This window comes from Neofelis nebulosa, chromosome 2, assembly GCF_028018385.1.
Source record: "Neofelis nebulosa isolate mNeoNeb1 chromosome 2, mNeoNeb1.pri, whole genome shotgun sequence".
Lineage (NCBI taxonomy): Eukaryota > Metazoa > Chordata > Mammalia > Carnivora > Felidae > Neofelis > Neofelis nebulosa.
Genome location: NC_080783.1, coordinates 167,311,182 through 167,330,286, shown reverse-complemented (window position 1 = coordinate 167,330,286; position 19,105 = coordinate 167,311,182). Strand labels below are relative to the sequence as shown.

At 41.1% G+C, this 19,105-nt stretch overlaps 1 pseudogene; it reads left to right on the top strand.

Moving 5' to 3' along the window:
* The first annotated feature begins 1,744 nt into the window (after window positions 1-1,744).
* Window positions 1,745-1,947, top strand: LOC131505944 (U2 spliceosomal RNA; annotated as a pseudogene).
* The last annotated feature ends 17,158 nt before the right edge of the window (window positions 1,948-19,105 follow it).

Genomic DNA, 19,105 nt, shown 5'->3' with positions numbered 1-19,105 from the left:
TGTGGTGAATGAGTCAGTGGGAGGAAGGAAGAGAGGGGGAGAAAAAATAAGGAAAAGAAATGAAGGATCTGCGTGGTTGTGGTGCCAGGAGCCAGTAGAATTAAGTTCCGTTTCCAGCTCTGTTATTAACTTAGTGTGGGATGTGGGACGAGTCATACCGCTCTCTGGGCCACCACGTCCTCAAACTAGGACAAGGAAGAATTCTCTAAGGCAGAGTTTTCCAACCTATGTGCCGTATTACAACAGTGTGCCACCAGTGGGTTCTAAGTATGCTCTAAATTATGGAGTCTCTCAACACTCGGAATGCTCTGTGGGATTTGGAGTTACTGAGGTTCTGGGACCAGGTGCCTCTAACCAAGAGAAGTCTATCACAGGTTCCTTGGGGGAGTCATCTGAGCAAGATTTCAAAGGTCACCCCCATGGTTCCCAGAGGAGACACAGTGAGCCAAATTTACCATGTGTTGTTCTATGATGCCCTGTGTGCAGCCAAAAAAGTGTTTGATGGACTGGACATCTCAGCAGCCAGCTTCAGAGCAAACCACTAACCATCCTAGATAGAATCTGAGGACCACTGAGGAGTTTATTGCCAAGTGCCCAGGGATTGGAGCCCGCCCAGCCCAAGATGCAGCCAGTTGGGGATGGATTGGTGGGGAGTATACGGTGGGGCTTTCTGGTCTGCCCAGCAATAAATGATAGCCCAGAATCTCTGTCTTTACATTCATCAGATTCTCTTGTCCTTCTGTCGCTGACAGACAAGAAGCCCATTTAGGGGTTTCCGTGTTAGTTGCAGGACAACCACTCTTCCAGTACGTGTGCAATGCCTTTAATTAGCCTCTCATTACTATTTTGCAACACAAGATATGTAGAAGTGTGAATTTGAAATATTTTTGCTTTCTCATAAAGAGATTTAAATGCTGATTTGTCAGCATAAGAAAAGAAAAAAGGCTAGTAGGTTTCTTTAATTCCAGAAACTACAAATCTTCAAGTGACGATAAACAATGGTTTTAACATTTTTATCATCTACTTGCACAAATGAGTTTCTTACCAATAGAGATTGCCAAGGATTTGAAGTGGTCATCATTAAAATGGCTTGAACAGAGCTGCATATAGCCACATTGAGCATAATTTGTTGGTAAAAAGCTATGTCAGTAAAAGTATGTTCAAATTTCTCATTTACATTTTTGAATTTTATTCAGAATCTTCTAAACATTTAATATTTAACATTCCCTAACTATTTTGTATTTTATGTTTCCTGTAAATTTATAAAGCATAATACATTTTTTTCACCAAGGTTTATTTAGCTATTTCCAGATCCCATCTCATTTACTCATTGTCCTACTCAAATGTTTTCATTTTCTATGGGAGTGAGATGTGAGAAAGCTGGATACAGTTGTCTAGGGTAGTAGTTCTCAGCTGAGGTGATTCTGCCACCCAGGGAACATCTGACAATGTCTGGCAAACATATTTGTTTCTCGCCACTGGGGAGCTGCTTACCGGCAACTAGTGAATAGCGGCTGAGGAAGCCGCTAAAACATCCTCTAGGGCACAGGATAGTCCCCCATAGCGTTATTGGACCCAACACGTCAATAGTGCCAAGGATAGAAGTCCTATTCTAGGGTCCCTCTCACTCTAAAGTTCTGTGAGTCTGAATTATGACTGTTCTTGAGGATAGTATGTGGCAATATTGGATATGGCTAGGAATGGCCAGCTCTAACCTCCTAAGCACATTTATAATAGTAGACCCATCGCTTCTCGGCCTTTTGGCTAAGATCAAGTGTAGTATCTGTTCTTATCAGTTTAATATAATGGTAGACCCAGTAGGCAGGTAAAACGTGGGGCAAGACTTCCTGTATGCTTACAGGAAGTGAAGCTCCGGATAGTTGCTTGAGATGGTATATATTTCCAAGCAGTAGGTATATTACTTCTATGACAACATCAGCACCCCTAGGTGAGTATCTTCCTTTCTTTCCCTCTTTACTTGTTTTCAAGTTCCATATTCTGAAATCAACTTTTTTGTTCCACTGGACTATGACCTATCTTATTTGTCAGCAACTCTCCCCTCCCTACTCTAGGCCTCCCTGGAACTGGCTTTGTTGGGATGGGTCTTCTGATAGGCAGAGGTTTGCACTGAGCAGTTTTTTAAGCCATCCCAATCCTCATTGCTCCCACTTGTAATTTCTTTGGAAGTTGAAGTCATCCTGTGTTTTATTACGAATGCCCTACCTCCAGGACTAAAACCTTCCACATCTTCCCTCTTTGATGCACCCTCCCTGTTGAATTTTTAGCACTTTAGGGTGATTCAAGAGATGAAGGATTAAAACTGTCGGGACAGTCATACTTCTTGACCAAAACGGCCCCTGCCACCCGTTCAGTCAATTTTTACAACACATTCACATCTGCCACCTGGTACCAAGAGTAGATTTAGTGTAGCATTAGATTCTTTTATTTATACTGGGATTTAATTGAATGTGGACAATCGTATTAATTCTTGCTCTTGGCTGGAAGAAAGCTCAACAGGCCCACTTCTCTGCTAGGTAAATGTAAGTAAGTCATTCCATTCTCTGGGGCTTCACTGAGCTTATATGTAAAAGAGCGGTAGCAGCCCAAAGGCTGCTGAGATTCTTTCCAACTTAAAACAAAAGAAAAAGCACTGAAATTTTGAAAAATATATTGGTATTAGGACATGCACACTTTATGGTATTGGCTTGTTGCTAAGGGTGTCATTTCTACTGAAATGAGGAAGTTAGTTTTTACAGTTGGAGTCAGGAAATAGTTTACATCCTTCTCTAGGGTTTAGAGTCCCTGGAAGATTAAGGTCACTGGTGTGACCCATGATAGCACTTAAGAGTTGGAGAAACCAATCCTTTCATTCACTTAAGGAACATATATTAGGCCTCTATTATGCTTTTTGAGTACAATAATATTTGTCTTTATTTTGCAGATGAGAAAATTAAGGCACCAGATGGCTAAAGAGACTGTTAAAGACAACCCCACAGTTTTGACCAAGGAGGAAGCGGAAGGGCACCAGAGCACAGGGGCTAGGTCCAAAATGATTAAAAATTTCCCATTCTCCGTTCCATAATTTGAATCTCGAATGTTTGTTTCTCTGACTTAAAATTGCAACTTAAAATACTCATTGTTTACCACCCTAGTTTGTAGTGTTATGTTATCGATCAAAAGCAGGAGCATAATTTAATGTGTTTTTTGGTTGTTATTTTTTTAATACTTCACTTATTGTCCTGCTTGTTTAGAAAAACTGCTTGAGTTTTTTTCTCACACTGCTAGGTCATGCTCACTAGATGGACAACATATTTCACCACAATGCAACAACTATCACTCCTACTGTAATTTCCCTCCTATTCTCAGTAGATAGTTGAGTTGCAACGACATACTTCAACTCATGATGGGAGACTGTCAGTCCAGCAAAGAAAATGTGTCCTACTGATGCATATTCCAGTTTAGAGACCTCCCTTTCTACCTTCTTTCATGAGGCATCTCAAGGTGACTTAATTAGTAAACCCCTAATTCGTTGTCCGTATTTTGGAGACCACTGGACCTCAGTGTGCATTATGACCCTCAAGGCTCTCAAATCTTTTAAGGTCCCTAAGTGTTCAATGTCCTCAACTCAGAAGGCAAATGACTACATTCTTAGGCCTCATTTTATTGCATTTGCCTCAGACTTTGTTTCCTTAATTAGGTACGTGTCTTTAGCCAAAATGCTTGGGTAGTATTGGCAAAGCAAGGCAATTGGAAATGTGTTCAGAGAACTGCCTCCTGGTTTCACACTAGTTAAAGCTCTATATCACCACCAACATTTAGTGTTGTCTAGTTTTTCTACTTTTAGCCAGTATAATGGATTGGAAGCGGTAGGGGCACCTGGGTGGCTCAGTCGGTTAAGCATAAGCCTCCAACTCTTGATTTCAGCTCAGGTCATGATCTCATAGTCAGGTCGAGTGATGGAGCCCCATGTCAGGCTCTGTGCTGGGTGTGGAGTCTACTTAAGATTCTCTCTCTCACTCTCTAAATAAATACATAAATATTGGAAGTGATATCACACTGTGGTTTTATTTCTTTCTTAAGTTTGTTTATTTACTTTGAAAGAGAGAGAGATAATACATGCAGGAGGGGCAGAGAGGGAGAGAATCCCAAGCAGGCTCCACACCATCAGTGCAAAGTCCCATGCAAGATTCAAACTCACAAAGCAGGAGACCATAACCTGAGTCAAGATCAAGAGTCGGCCACTCAGCCAACTGAGGCACCCAGCTGCCCAAACACACTGTGGTTTTAATTTGCATTACCTAATGGTTATTATCTTCCATACATACATACATACATACATACAATCAAGTGTCTCAAATACGTATAAGTGTGTGTATATGTATGATCAATCATTACGTATAAATAAACTCACATCTATCAGATATATGATCTGCAAGCATTTTCTGTTAGGCTGCAGTTTGTCTTTTCACTTTCTTAACAGAAATTTTTAAAGGGTGCATGTTTTAAAATGTGATGAAGTCCAAATTGTCCATTTTTAATTTTGTGGATTGTGTTTTTGATGTCACGTCTATGAAATTTTTGGCTAATTCAAGGTCTTATAAGTTTCCTACATTTTAGAGGTTTAGGAGTAGTGTAGTTTTAGATTTTAAATTTAGATCTGCGATCCATTTTGAGTTATTTTTTGTATATTGTACAACTTCATTTTTTTGCATATAGATATTTAATTGTTCCAGTGCTATTTGTTGAAAAGATTGTCCTAGGGGCGCCTGGGTGGCGCAGTCGGTTAAGCGTCCGACTTCAGCCAGGTCACGATCTCGCGGTCCGGTCCGTGAGTTCGAGCCCCGCGTCAGGCTCTGGGCTGATGGCTCGGAGCCTGGAGCCTGTTTCCGATTCTGTGTCTCCCTCTCTCTCTGCCCCTCCCCCGTTCATGCTCTGTCTCTCTCTGTCCCAAAAATAAATAAAAAATGTTGAAAAAAAAATTAAAAAAAAAAAAAGAAAAGATTGTCCTATCTCTGTTGATTTCATTTGTACCTTCATCAGAAAACAGTTGTCATAAATATGTGGTCTGTTTCTGGACCCTCCATTCTGATCCAATGATCTATTTGCATATCCTGATGCCAATATGATACTTTTTTCATTACTGTTACTTTGTCATAAGTGTTGAAATCACATGGTTCTGCTCCTTCAAACTAGCTCTTCTTTTTCAAAGTTGTTTTGAGTGTTCTAAGTCATTTGCATTTCCATTTGAACTTTACAGTCAAATTACTTCTGCAAAAAGCCTGCTCACTGTTTCTTTGTGTTCCTCCTTCTCTGTGCTTCACCTGAACTCTCTCTGGAGGCAATATGCTGAGGGAAGGGGAGAGGAGGGGAGAGGAAGGGGCAAATCATCTGATTGACCTTCACTGCCTGATGTCCATGTCTTGAAAAATATCATTTCGTATATTTTGTCTTTTTCTCTCTTCCTCTCTCCCTTCCTTCCTTCCTTCCTTCCTTCCTTCCTTCCTTCCTTCCTTCCTTCATGTTATGTCAGGCAGGAGGGTAAATCGAGTTCCTGTTCCTCCATCTTAACTAGAAGCAGACTTGTGGTTACGTTTTTGGAAGTATCCTTATCTTCTAGATTAACATACTGAGCTATGTTCAGAAATGACATGATATCTGAAATTTGCTTCAGTGTACTCCTGATGTCAGAAAACTTTTCTATGGGCTTGAAATTTTCCACAAAAACTTTTCACCCTAAGGGTCTTAATACCTGCCTATCTTACAGGATTGCTGTGAAGATTAAATGTGGAATTATACGTAAAGGGCTTTAGAACTATGCTTAGAACTTAATGAAGAGTAGCTATTAATACTATATACTTGTATGAAGTCAACCATCAAAGATATAAAGAAGTCTGATTAAAAAAAAACAACCTCCAATGAAAACCTTTTAATCAAGAATAATTGTAGCAATGATGCCTGGGGCAATGGAGATTCAGTTTGGGCATCAACTCCTCTAGATTTGCTCTTTCTCTGAATTGCCCTAGTCCCCTGTTCCATCCACTCTCAAAGCACTTAAATATGGCCTGATAGCTCTACATTTATGTATCTGCCTCCAATCTCCTGACATCTCCTTGCATTCATTTCTGTATCTTTAGAGCCCAGAACAGAGCAGACACTCAAAACTCACTTGTGGAACTGGTTCACATTGCCATCTCACCTGCCCACCTCTGTGACCCTCTTCTTTCTGCACACTTTGTTCCCACCTCTTGCTCAGTCTGCCATGGGTTGATGTGTTCTTGTTTGAGAGCGTTGGCCTTCAGTTTCTACCTATGTACTTCCTCAAGCTCACTATAAGAAGTTGGGAAAAGCTCTGTGCCTCTCCACACCTTTTCCAAACACGTCCTGAGTGGTGGCTTGTTTGAGCCAGGTAGCCAGAGCTCAGGTGACAGTAAGGAGGTAGCAATGAAAGAAGGTCTCTAAGGATAAATTCAGACCTGCATGGCACTGCTTCAAGCTAATCCTCCACATCCTCTTGGTCTTCTTGGATAGAACAAGGTGAAATATTCAACCAAGAAAACTGAAGAACTTAGAACATAGCATGTTAGGACTAGAAGGGCCATTGAGATAATTGAGCCTTCTTTTAACAGAGAGTAATATTCCTAGAAACAAACAAACAAACAAAACAAAACAAAAGCATGTATTGCCTACCTCTATCCCCGACATGGAGCTAGTCTGGTCAATAATGTGGGAAGAGATAGTCCTGCTCTCATACCTCTTTTGCACATCCTCCAACCACCAAATGTGTGCACAAGTGCATAGGTGCACACACACACACACACACACACACACACACACACCTTCTTTGCAGCTGGAGGCATCTCTGAAGAATCCTTAGGTCATTGATAAATAAGAGGACAGTGGGTACTTGAATTCCTGGTTTCCTTTCTTTCTATTAACTAGTCGACAATGCCACTCCTGACAAAAACAACAAAATGTTCACAGATGTGTCTGTCTCCTGGATGTCTGAGCTGTGGGATCCAATTTTAGTAGAAGTGCTACTGGAACAATCACTGTTTTCAAGAAAGAATCGGAGGGAGAGATGAATAGGCAGAATGCAGAGGATTTGGGGGCAGTGAAAATACTGTGTATGATACTTTAAGAATGGATACATATCACTGTACATTTGACCAGACCCATAGAATGCACAATACCAAGAATGAATCCTCGTGTAAACTGTGGACTTTGCATGATAAGGATGTGCGGATTCATCTATTATAACAAACATGCCATTCTGGTGGGTGATGTTGATAATGGGGTGGGAGGATGTGCATGTATGACAGCAGGCAGTATATGGGAAATCTGTATCTTCCTCTTAATTTTGCTGTGAAGCTAAAGCTGCTCTAAAAAATAAAGTCTTTAAAAAAAAGAATGAGGGGCACCTGGGTGGCTCAGTCCATTAAGCGGCCCACTTCCGCTCAGGTCATGATCTCGCGGTCCGTGAGTTCGAGCCCCGCGTCGGGCTCTGTGCTGACAGCTCAGAACCTGGAGCCTGTTTCAGATTCTGTGTCTCCCTCTCTCTGACCCTCCCCTGTTCATGCTCTGTCTCTCTCTGTCTCAAAAATAAATAAAAACGTTAAAAAAAAAAAGAGTCAGAAATGTTTCCAGCTATTTTCAAGGGGGAAAAAGGCCACGTGATGTCCAAACTGAGATGGTTTGAAAGCGGAGAAATGAAAGATACTTTCTGCTTGAAGGCTGAAAAACATCAAAATCGGTTTGAGAGTGTGCATGTGAGAGTGGTTTAATAGCACCATCCAGTGGCACAAAGCAATATTGCCACTAAAGCTCAAAAACAGGGTCCAATCATTTAAAAAAAAAAAAAAAAAGTCAACAAGTTTTAATCTGAGAGCCTCTGATATGTCAAGCTTTATACTAGACACTGGGAACATAGCAACTGTTATTTACAAAATTCTGTACACTGATTTCAGAAAGATCTGTACATGTTGCTCTTATAGGTATCCCTAATTTGCTGTCTTCACCACCAAAAAGGTGAGTCAGGCCTCTAGGACAAGAGTTTAGGATAGATCTTCCTTACTTCTTAGTCTAGGGTCCAAAGTGATGTCAGCTGGCTCAGAGCCTAGAAAACACAGATCTTTTGAACCCCAAGCTCCTGATGTGGGCATTTTGGGGGAAGCAAGACTTTTGCAAAGTCTCCCCTAGAATACTACTACCCAGTTGTTGTTAATCCGGGAATGCAAATGTATATACTTTCTTGAGTCTTGAGTAAGGCATTTAGATTTGGATCATTCCCATGAAATCTTGAAAAATCTCCATGACTTCCTCCCCACAGACTATAACATGACTAGGACTCAAAAAGGATCTGATCAATCGGCAAAATTTTCTTCCTTCCGGTTTCTCATGACTCCACCTTGTGAGTGCTGATCAGACCCCAGTTGGAAATAACTATGGTTTATACTTCCAATGAGTGAAGGCGTCTTTGCTGGACATCCTGGATTACTTGTATACAGGCCAAGCAGTCTGTGGCTAGCTGAGCTCTTACTTTGCCAGTTTCGGTTTTTTCTGAGTCTCATCCACAGACCATTGGGTAAAGCTGAAAAGTTTTTTGGTTCCAGTGATCAGTATTAAACCTTTTTGTTTGTTTGTCTCTCAGTTGCAGAAGTAGCTTGGACAAGGCATTTGCTTCCTCTGACCTCCATTTCTTTCAGTAGAAAAATAAAGTTTGGAATGATTGGAGATGGGTAATCATTTGTGTTATCCTGCTGGAGGATGTATGAAAAATATTTTAGAGCTTCAGACAACCGAAACTCTTAAAAACCTGAAAAATTCACTAACCAAAGAAAGACTTGGATTTTAATTTCTGCCAATAGGGCCCACTAGTTACTCTAAAGCGCCCTCCGTATAAAATATAATTAGATGGTGAGTCAGACCAACACAGTAGACCCAGTTTTAATGCATTATTGCACTTACTAGAGTGAGGAATTTTCTGAGGGTCTAAGAATTAAATAGTAATAGTAACAACTAAAGCCTGAGCAAGGAGTAGGAAGTAAGTGAGCAGAGGAAGGAGCTATAAATGAGGTTGCCTGGAAGTCAATATTCACGTTGTTGCAATCAACGTGCCCATCATAGGTATCTGGGATTCTCCCAGATGTCATTGAAGGAAATATAGTCCACAAGTTTAAAAAGTCCACAAAACGCACAAGGAAAAAGCAACAGACAGCAGAAACAATAATGAAAGACTTAGACTCCCTCCCCAAAGACTTCATATGTTGGCATGAGCTGATTGAAATGTACGATAGTCACATGTAAAGGTTAAAGGAAATAACAGAGGAAATAAAAATAGGAAAAGAAAACAAGGATATAAAAAAATAATAAGGCAAGTTTTAGAAAGAACTAAATAAAATTTGTAGATTTCAAGTACACACACACATCTCAGTGGCTAAGTGGAACAGAACTGAAGATACTGATGAGGGAGCATAAGGCAAGTTTAGGGCAAAGCACCAGCTAACAACCACCCCCCCCCCCTCCAGGTGGGGTATGTGTAATATTCCTCAGGCACTCCTGGCTGCCCAAGAACAAAGGAAAGGAAAGAAAACAAATGGTTAACTGATAGAGATCACAGCCATGCAGGACCTGAGTCTCCATCAGGTTACAAATGTCTTAGTGAATTACAAGAAAAAGGCAATTTTATCAACAGCTTAATCTCCAGAAACCTACAGATTCAGTTACCTGGAGCTCCAACATCACCGCCCACCCATAGTGATGTGGGGAACAAAGACAAAAAGGAAATGTTAGGTATAGTTAAATTTCTTTATACCCTGCAGACCATTGACAAATACTTGAGGCAAATACAAAGTATAACATTTCTCAGGGAACTCCCCACTGTCTTAATGTTAATACCTTACTAGAGGAAAACAACCCTAGCTTGACAATAGCAAGGCCCCAGGCATCTTACGAGTTCTCTTTAGCAGAGACTCAAAGTCCTTTTGGAGGCCTCCTTTTTTCCTTTACATCCCCCAACTCCATAGTATATAATCAGTCTTCCCAACCCCACTACAGCTCTTTCAGCCCACAGGTCCCTGCCCCCGAACCCGTGCTTTAATAAAATCAGCTTTTTGCACCAAAGATGTCTCAAGCTGTCAGCTCCAAACCGCCACCACTCCAAAGTCCCAGCAAGTTGATGCTAATAAGATGATTTCAGGTGGAGACCCTAGAGAGCATCAGGATGGGCCCGGTGACCAGAAAAACAGGTGATTAGAAGATTGAAACTTTCAGCCCCACCTGTCCACCACAGGTAAAGCGGCGTGGAGGTTAAAACCCTATAGTAACTCTTGAACATTGAGATTTGAAGAGCTGCTAGGTTAGTGAATACATCAAGGTGCTGGGTTGAGGGGTGAGCCCAGAGAGGGCATAGAAGCCCTGCACCCCTCGCTCTATACTTGTCCTGTGCATCTCCTCCATCTGGCCGATTCTGGGTTGTACGCCTTTTTAGTAGGTCAGCAAATGTAAGTAAATGTTCCCCTAAGTTCCGTGAGCCATTCTACCAAATTATTGAACCCAAGGAGGGGGTGATGGGAACCCCAATTTAGAGCTGGTAGGTCAGATATGCAGATGACAGCCTAGGCTTGTGACTGATGTCTGAAGTAAGGGTTATGGGACTGAGCCCTTAAACTGTGGGATCTAATGCCGTCTTCAGTTAGATAGTGTCAGAGCTAAGTTGCATTTGTTGGGGTTTGGGCGTGGTGGGGGGGGGGTAGGGGACGGAACTGACAGACAAGAAAGAATCCTTGAGACGTCTTTGGTGCAAAAAGGTTATTTTATTAAAGCAGGAGGATAGGACCTGTGGGCGGAAAGAGCTGCACTGACCGACTCTATGCCACGGAGTTGGAGTTGGAGTTGGGGAAGGCAAAGGCAAAAGGGAGTCCTCCAGAAGGACTTTCATATGCTAAAGAGGACTCATCAGACACTGGAGGCCTTGCTGTAGTCAAGCTAAGGTTGTCTTCCCTCTAGGGAAGGAGTTTCTGGAGAACTGTTATACTTTGTATTTGCCACGAGTATTTGTCAACGTGTTGCAGGATTTTTTTTTTACCTCAATAACCGGGATTCATTATCTCACCACTTCGAAGAATGAAGAGGTGGGCACAAAATGAGCAGCAGGCAGAAGTTTATTAGAGTATAAGATTAGAAGGGGGGGTGCCTGGCTGGCGCAGTTGTTTAAGCGGCTGACTTCGGCTCAGGTCATGATCTCGTGGTCCGTGAGTTTGGGCCCCGCGTCGAGCTCTGTGCTCACAGCACAGAGTCTGGAGCCTGCTTTGGCTTCTGTGTCTCCCTCTCTCTCTGCTCCTCCCCTGCTTGTGCTCTATCTCTCTCTGTCTCTCAAAAATAAATAAATGTTAAAAAAAATTTTTTTTAAAGATTAGAAAGGAAGAATAGTAGGAAAGCTCTCTTTACAGAGTGGGAGCATTCAAAAGTGAATGAATGCAACAATAGGCAAGGGTCCTTGTTTTATAAGGTTCTGGTCAGCCCTCCCTTCCTTTCCCCCTCCTTCCTTCTCAGGCTCTACCCTTACTGGCTGGATACTCTAGGTCCTGGGTTGTCCATTCCTGATAGGCTAGATTCCATCATATGAGGGGTGATCTATGGCCATATCATCCTTGTGGGTCATACGTTTTATGGTCTACTACTTATTTTTAGTTAGATGTTTTGTCAAATTCCTGAGGGAAACCTGAAGGGGAGTAGGTGGTGTCTATTACATTCTTAAGAGGGACCTTACGACTGAGGGGGTTCGCTGTGGTCAGACACTCCCAGCATTGTTCCAAAATATGTGTTTTTCCCCACCCAGGGAACTCAGGTCCTAATATTTCCCTCTCTGCCTACTGAATCCTATCGTTTCCTATCATAAATGGGCTGCAGATTATAAAGAAATTTAACTATACCTACAATTTCCTTCTTGTCTTTGTTTCCCACATCACTATGGAGGGGAGGGTAATGTTGGGGCTCCAGGAAACTGAGTCTATAGGTTTCTGGAGATTAAGCTGTTGATAAGATTGCCTTTTTCTTGTAATTTACTTAAACATTTGTAAACTGATGGAGACTCAGGTCCTGCATGGCTGTGATCTCTATCAGTTAACCACTTGTTTTTCCCTTTCCTTTGTTCTTGGGCAGCCAGGAGTGTCTAAGGAAGGTCACACATACCCCACCTGTGGGTGGGGGACTGTTGTTAGCTGGTGCTTTGCCCTAAGCTTGCCTTATGCTCCCTCATCACATTTGTAGGACACCCAGTCAGTGTCTTCTGAGTATTGGAGAAATCTTTGATGTGGGAGAATCTGCCCATCCTCCCATCCATCTGGTGTCAGAGGTTTTTAAAGTAGAGAAGAAAAATAGTTTTCCTCTAAAGGTTATTTCTATGTTTTGGCTACTGTGAATCGTGTTGCTCTGAATATTACTGTGCAAATATCGGCTTGAGGCCCTGCTTTCAGTCCTTTTGAGCATAAACCTACAAGTGGCATTGCTGGATCATACCACGATTCTAGGTTTGATTTGTTTGAGGAACCACCATACCGTCTTCTGCAGCAGCTGCACCATTTTACGTTCCCACCAGCAATGCCAATGCGCGGAAGGTTTCCATTCAATTTCTCCACATTCTTTCCAACCTTGGTTATGTTCTGCTTTTGTTTATTATTGTTTTGTTTTCAGAATAGCCATCCTAAAGGGTATGAAGTGTGTTTCATCGCAGTTATAATCTGCATTTCCCTAGTGATTAACGATGCTAGGCATCTTTTTTATGTGTCTGTTGGCTATTTGCATATCTTCTTTGGAGAGATGTCTGTTCAAGTCTTTTGCCCATTTTTTAATTGGGCTGTTTGTTTTTGTTGTCACCGAGCTGTAGGAGTTCCTTCTGTATTCTGGACAGTAACCCTTTATCAAATATATGACTTACAAGTGTTTTCTCACAATTCTGTATGTTGCCTTCACTGTTAATGGTATCTTTTGACACACAATAGTTTTGAATTTTAACAGAGAGCAATTTGTCTATTCTTTTTTATGGCCTGTGCTTTTGGAGTCATATCCAAGAACTCTGTCTCAAATCCATTGTAAAATGAAGTGCATTTTGAATGGCCTGATTTTCCCTAGAAGGGCTAGGCTATTGTTTTTCTTTTTGTTTTTACAAAGTGAATCATTAGCATAATGATAACAACAAATAATGTAAATCCCCGTGTGCTGGTCATCTGAGTCTATATCTGCCCTGGGCACTGTTACCAGTCCTGTCCTTCCTCTAAAATATGTAGAAATAGACATGGGATACTTTGGCTCTTAGAGGACAAATCACTCACAAAATAAATACATGAATAAATAATTACCAACACTAAAACATTTTAAAAGAACTTTAAAAACCTAGTCTAATTTTCTCTTATAAGAGCACTGCGTGGCTGAGTGGTAATAGTAATAATAGGTAACATCTACATCACATTTAACATGTGCTAGACACTGTTAAAAGCGTTTTATTTGTGTTTTAATTTTTATTTATTTTTTTGTTAAAAGTATTTTAAATGTGTTAACTCATCTAATCCTTACTGTTATTATTGCCAAGTTAAAGGCTATGAAATGGAAGTATAAAGGCATTCAGGAACTTGCTCAAGATCACATAGCTAGTAAGTACTAGAGCCAGGATTCAAGTCCAGGCAGGAGGCTGTTACAGTCTCTAGTCTTTGCCACTTCATTTACACTACCTCTACATGATGAGTCATCAGAGGGGACACCACCGATCATGAAACAAAGTCCTGTTTGCAATGACACATATTCAACGTTGAAAAGGTCCCACTGTGTCTCGTAGAAAAGAAAGATGCATGGTTGACATCTTTGCATCTACATTTTCAATTTATTCAACCCATAATTACTAAATGGCTACTATGTGCCAGGCACTGTTAAAGATACTTGGGATACAACAATCAGGTTCCCTGCTCAGATGGAATTTACAATCTCGACAGGAAGGTTGACGATAAACAAGCTGAGGACCATCTACTATAATGTCTGGTCACAGTATGTGCTGTGGAGAAAGTAGAGTGAGAACACACAAGATGATGAGGAAGGCTACTTTAGTTCAGGTGGTCAGGAAAGACCTCTCTGGGGCGGAGACCCTGGATCACAGCCATGAGGAAGTAAGGAGGGGAACCATGTAGTGAGGTACAACAGAGCCAGACTGCTTGGTACTGTGTGACCTTGAAAACGTTTCTGGAAATTTTTGTATCTTGGATTTTCATATGGACTGAATGTTTGTGTCCATCCAAAATTCCTATGTTGGAATCCTTACCATCAGTATGATGGTATTAGGAGATAAAAGCTTTGAGAGGTAATTAGGTCATAAGGGTGAAGGCCTCCTACATGGGATTAGTGTTCTTATAAAGGGTGACCACAGGGAGGTGCCTGGGTGGCTCAGTCAGTTGAGCTTTGACTTCAGCTCAGGTTGTGATCTCAGGGTTTGTGAGTTCCACCCGCATTGGGCTCTGTGCTGACAGCTCAGAGCCTGGAGCCTGCTATGGATTCTGTGTCTCCCTCTCTCTCTGCCCCTCTCCCGCTCACATACTGTCTCTCCCTCTCTCAAAAATAAATAAACATTAGAAAAAAAAAAAAAAAAAGGAGATCACAGGCAGCTTTCTAGCTGTTTTACCACCATGTGATGACACAAGGAGATATTGGCAGTCTGCAACTTGGAGGAGGGTTCTCATAAGAACCTTACCCTGCTGACCCCCAAACTCAGATTTTCAGCCTCCAGAACTATAAGGAGTCAACTTGTTCATTGGCCACCCAGTCTTTAGTAATCTGTCATAGCATCCTGAGCTGACTGAGATAGGTTCCTTTATCCGTGAAACAGAGATACTAACAGTAGTTGCCTCAGAGTGTCGCGAGGATTAAGTGGTTTACCTGTATGTCACTGACTCCAAGACCTTCTTTTTCGCATTTTAGCATCTCAGAATCAGGATGTTCTTACGAAGAATGGGGCTTCCCCCTGCCGATGTCCACACAGCAGTCCTGATAAAGCAATTGCTCCCCAGTTAGGACTGTCACTGTTCCAGGTGACACAACAGGATACTTGCAATTGCTCCATGTTTCAGGACACAAGTCATTAAAGACGATTTAAAAAAATTTTTTTTAATGTTCATTTTTGCGAGAGAGAAGCAAAGGGTGAGCAAGGGAAGGCAGAAAGAGAGGGCGACACAGAATCCAAAGCAGGCTTCAGGCTCTGAGCTGTCAGCACAGAGCCTGACATGGGTCTTGAACTCACGTACCATGATGGGATCACGACCGGAGCTGAAGTCGGATGCCTAACCGCCCGAGCCACCCAGGCGCCCCCATTAAGGACCATTTTAGGATGCAACCTGAATCCTACCTATTGGAAAACATTCCAGGTGACACTTTATAGTCAGATTCCAAGAAACTCCAGTATCAAAACTGGAGAATGGGTGTCAGGGGCTTGAAAGAAAAGCTTGGAACTAGAATCCTAAAGTGAAGCACTCTCAAAACTTATTGAGAATAGACAGTCTCCAAATATTGTAAATAAGTTTTAGAAATATGTTAAATAACTTCTTTTTCTTATAGTTTCCTTTTTATATGTGAATGTTTGTGATCTCTGATTTTTTTTTAAATGCATTAACATAAGTGCCATCTTTGCTAAGTATAAAATGAAAACTCAAAGTGAAAGAAAGCCATGTTCATATTTAATTAGCATACTTTTTCATAGTGGCTCATAAAATAATGTGTTTTATAAACAAAGCATCTTAGCATCAGTGAAACGTAGGTGAATCTTTTAGAATAGTGTTTGTTACTAAGTAAAAAAGTCATAAAAGGTTATATGCTGTATGATTCCAACTACAAGGTGAGACTATGGAGGTGGTAAAAAGATCAGGGGTTGCCAGGGGTTGGGAAAAAAAAAAGAGATAAAAAGGAGGAGCACAAAGGACCTTTAGGACAGTGAAACCACTCTGTGTGGTACTATAATGCTGGATACATGTGCATTAGGTCAACCCATAGAAAGTATACCAAGAATGAGCCCTAAGGTGAGGTATGGACTTTAGTTCAATTTATTTGAATACTTATAGTCAATGGAGGTTCATCAATCATAAAAAATGTGCCCTCTGGGGCGCCTGGGTGGCTCAGTCGGTTAGGCATCTGACTTCAGCTCAGGTCATGATCTCACAGTCTGTGAGTTCGAGCCCCGCGTCGGGCTCTGTGCTGACAGCTCAGAGCCTGGAGCCTGCTTCTGATTCTGTGTCTCCCTCTCTCTCTGCCCCTCCCCCGTTCATGCTCTGTCTCTCTCTGTCTCAAAAATAAATAAACATTAAAAAAAAATTAAAAAAAAGAAAAGAAAAGAAAAAAATGTGGCCTCTGTTGCGTGATGATAATGGGGAGGCATATCCATTCTGTCTATGGGTAACCTGCGTACCTTTTGCTTAATTCAGCTGTGAACCTAAAACTCTTCTAAAAATTAACATTTTTTTTTTTTAAGAAAAGCTGAGGTCCTGGAAGAAACTACAGATTTCTGCAAATATTTTTCTAGTCATTTTTCTCTGTCTTATTGTGTTCCCCATATTCTGTCACATACACAAAATAAGTAAGCACAGAGCCTGAGGAGATACCAAGTACCTCCAAGTTGAGAAGAGAGTGTTCTAAGGAATTCAAGAGACAAACCGGTGAGGAGATTTGAAAAGTAGCACTGATAGCCCTTCTCCCTTTAACTTCAAGATGACGGATGTAGGGGATGATAGTGCACTCAGAGAAATCAGAAGGTTTTTGACGAGGGGAAGTGTGTGCTCTGTTTCCCCTCTGCCCTGGGAGATAGGGAGCACATGTGGAGTTGTCACAACACCATGGTCATGGTGTGTGAGGCACCCAGGCTGATGGGCCAGAGGTGAACTCAGCTCCTTCACTCACCAATGGAGCACTGAGATCAAAAGATGTTTCTGGTATAGCCAAGAGGATTGTGGATGTGACACTGGAAGATAGACAAGCTCGGAGTACCTGGGGACCAGGACAATTCCCCTATTACGTATGGTCAACAGGCTCTGAGGACCCCTGGAAACCTAGATGCCATGTTAGAGTAAAAAAGATTGAGGAAAAATTTTAAAGGGATAGCATTTCCCCTAAGAACATCTAAGATGTCAAATTTTACTCTGAATTGGCAACATTGTATTTCATTACTGATGGAGTAGTTGTTCTGAAGAAAGAAACCATGTTTAGTTCTAAGGGGAAAAAGGACAGTTCTAAGGATATGACTTGAAAATTCTTACCTGATATATGCATAAGCCTTAGAAAAGCCATTAATTTGGACAAATTATGAGTGGGGAGTAGTGTCCTCTAAACCCACAATGTGAAGAAAAATTTCTTCAACTACCAAGGAGTTTCCCTTATTTTGTAGTCACTTTCTTACAGGAATATAGACAAAGAATTTATCAAAATCATAAAAGAACAATATTAGGTTCTTTTGAACATCCACTTTGTTTCCAAGTGAAGAATTCTAGATTAAATTTTTGCAATTCAGTGATACACGTCCTTTTTATTGTATTCATTAGGAGGGCAGGGGATGCCAGCTACTTCTTTCCACCGTGGATTAATTGACATACTAAAGAAATACTCAGGGAAGCTTGTTTTCCTTAAAAACAACAACAACAAAAAAGTATGAACTCCTCCTAAGTATATAGAAATTCCAGCAGAAGATTGAGGGACACCAAGAACACAGAGACAAAGAGATTCGAGAAAATTTTGTGGGATAATCTCCAAAAAAAAGTCTCAAATGTTGTATGTAAAAAAGGAGGTGAATGCCAAATTGTGTGATGAACACAAGAGGACTGCAAATGGAATGTGGGAGTTAATCCTAGAAATTCATGAGCAAGTCTGGACATGCCCAGGAAGTCACTGACAGTTATGTCACGAGAAAACATTTCACCTGAAATCATTGTTGCACCATATGCTAACTAACTTGGATGTAAATTAAACAATAAGTAAATTAATAAAAAAAAGAGAAAACATTTCATTCACAATAAAGAGTTATCGTAAGCAAAACTTAAAAGTAAAATGTTATAAATCATGGATTTCTTAATTTTGGATTCTTTGCCATTGGCGCACAAAAGGCTTCATTAAGATGTCTGTGACAAAGTTGGGGGTGCCTGGGTGGCTCTGTCGGTTAGGTGTCTGACTCTCGATTTGAGCTCAGGTCATATTTCAGGGATTGAGTCCCCTGTTGGGCTCTGTGATGACAGCGTGGAGCCTGCTTAGGATACTCTCTCCCCTCTCTGCCCAGCTCATGCTTCCTCTCTCTCTCTCAAAACCAATAAACATTTAAAAAAAAGATGTCTGTGACAAGGTTTAGATGAGGCATGGGCCTGTCATCTTCTATCATTGCATGGAGTAGATCCGAGCTTCCCCTCTTATTGAACAGTAAATTTCACACACCCCAGAGTCAAAAGCTGGGAGAGACAAGGGCAGCTGCAAACACTCATGAGCAGCACATCGCTCCTGTCTTACGTCCTTTGCTTCAATAAACAAGTCCACTTGGGAGATGGCCAATGGTGGGTGTTGCTGGGATTTTCTTCAGCTGTATCGATGCAAAGTCTTTTATTTTTTTATTTTTAATCTTGTTCTCATTTGGATTACATATATTTGTTAGTTTAAGAAACATATTTAAGTGAAAAATCCTATGTTTGAGACTATTTTTCCATTTTGTAATTTTTACCAGTTCCCAATAATGTCCTTTTCTGTTCCAGATCCAATTCAAGGTTATACACTGCACATAGTTGTCATTTCTATGTAGTCCTCTCCAATCTCCATGGCAAGAATTTTTAATGACTAAAAGTTTCGACATCTAATAAGTTTTCTAATCTACGCGAATTAAAAACAAGAGGATAAGAAGCCCAAAAGTTAGATATGGCTATTACACATGTAGAGAATGATTGAGAAAAAATGATGATGAAGTCTCTGTCTTTTTTTTTTTTTTTTAAGTAGACTTCATGTCCAGCACAGAGCTCAGTATAGAGTCCAGTGCGGGGCTTGAACTCACGACCCTGAGATCAAGACCTGAACTGGGATCAAGAGTTGGATGCTTAATCAGTTGAGTCAC